Source organism: Physeter macrocephalus, chromosome 6 (genome assembly GCF_002837175.3).
Source record: "Physeter macrocephalus isolate SW-GA chromosome 6, ASM283717v5, whole genome shotgun sequence".
Lineage (NCBI taxonomy): Eukaryota > Metazoa > Chordata > Mammalia > Artiodactyla > Physeteridae > Physeter > Physeter macrocephalus.
Window position 1 is genome coordinate 67,738,888 of NC_041219.1, and position 2,139 is coordinate 67,741,026.

Here is a 2,139-nt window from a genome sequence, read left to right on the forward strand (position 1 = left end):
GCGGCCATGGCTCACGGGCCCAGCCGCTCTGCGGCATGTGGGATCCTCCCAGACCGGGGCGCGGACCCGGTTCCCCTGCATCGGCAGGCGGACGCGCAACCACTGCGCCACCAGGGAAGTCCCCCGTTATTAGCTTTTTAACCCAGCATTTCTTCAACTTAGTTTTACAGTGGAAACCAATTTTTTTTTTTTTTTTTTGTCATTGGTGAGCATTCCACAGAAGACGCTTTAGGAGATGCTACTGCAAACATGTCAGTCTATTCACCATTTCTCAAACACAAAAAAGTATTTCATGCTTTCATGCTGTTGTACTTCTTTCACTCTGCCTAGAACAGTCTTGCCCATACTTCTTTTGCCTTCTGAAATCCTACCAAACTCTATTTCTTTCATTAAGGATTCTGTAATTTTCTGAAGCAGAATAAAATACATCCCAAGTTACATAAAATTACTTGAGGTGTAGGAGCCTGTGGAAATGTTGACCTTTTTTTTTTTTGAAGGTGGTATGTTTTCTCTTTATGGACAGTGGGAGTCATGTTAGTGGTAATTTTTCTTTTTTTGACTACCAGGAATTTCATTTGTCATAAACTTAAAAGACATGCAAAGTATCATATGGTTTGTGTTATTTGTGTCTTTCTTAAGCTTCTACTTTGGTATGTTCTCTAAGTTTTATTATGTAATTATTTACATAAATGTTCTTATAAGCTTTTTTCAAATACTTTATAAAACATTACAAAATGATGTACAGCATATATAACCTTATCTAACAGTAAACAACAGCAGTCAAACGGACAGTTTTCTTTTCAAGGACATTTTAATTATGTTGAGCCTCATTTTGAATCACTCATGACTTGTATTTTTTCCACCAACTAAATTGTAACTTCATGGATGACATAAATATTCTCTTACCTAGCATATACATTTGGTGAACAAAACTTTGTTTTGGTTAATTTTGTGAGGTAGATGACAGTGGTTATGAGTAGGGCTTCTGGAGCTAGACAACCTGGATTTGAATTTTCCTTCTACCTTTTACTGCTTGAGATCTGACTTACCGAAACTCTCTTTGCCTTACTTTACTCATATTTAAAATGTCATTTGTTTGCTGTGAGGAAGAAATAAACTAATACATGTAAAATGCTTAGAACAGTAGGTGGCACATAGGAACTCTTCAATAAATTTTTTAAAATTGAAGTATAGTGAATTTACAATGTTGTGTTAGTTTACAGTGTACAGCGAAGTGATTCAGATATACATATATATGTGTATAAATATATACTTTTCCCATTATAGGTTATTACAAGATATTGAATATAGTTCCCTGTGATATCAATAAATATTACTTAGGCAATCTGAGAAAAGTATGTCCAGTTGTTATACTCTGATGTTTGGAATGGTGACTTTTGCAAATGCTTTTAAAGTTCTAGAAGTTGTCACATGGCCCTATAGTAATGTTCAAATTTGTCAGCATTAAGAGATAAGTGGCAGTTTTCATAAGAAGTGAATAAAGATATATTTGTACTAAACAATACAAAAACAAATTTTTCCTCTAAGCTTTGTGTTGTTTTTTTGTTTTGTTTTGTTTTTTTTGCGGTACGGGGACCTCTCACCGCCGTGGCCTCTCCCGTTGCGGAGCACAGGCTCCGGACGCGCAGGCTCAGCGGCCATGGCTCACGGGCCCAGCCGCTCCACTGCACGTGGGATCCTCCCGGACCAGGGCACGAACCCGTGTCCCCTGCATCGGCAGGTGGACTCTCAACCACTTGCGCCACCAGGGAAGCCCTAAGCTTTGTGTTTTAGCTTCCTCATGCTAGTGATAACACTTTCAGAACAAGGTATGGGATTAGAAGATTACTTTGTTAATACACTATTCATCAATGGTCTATTTTCCATTATCTTGAGCAGTATTATTATCTGGCAGTGACAGGATTAGAAACTGATAGGGTAATACTAACTTAAGTACAAGTCATAACATATGATCTCTGTGTTATTGTTGGTTATGATCACTGAGATTGTTTCAAGAAATAATATTAATACAGCGTTATGATCGTGATGGGTCTGAGGAACATTCCATAGTTTACCATTTTTGTATGAGTTCCTGAGGAAAATTTGTTGCCAAAAAAGGCAAGGCAAGTAACTATCGAT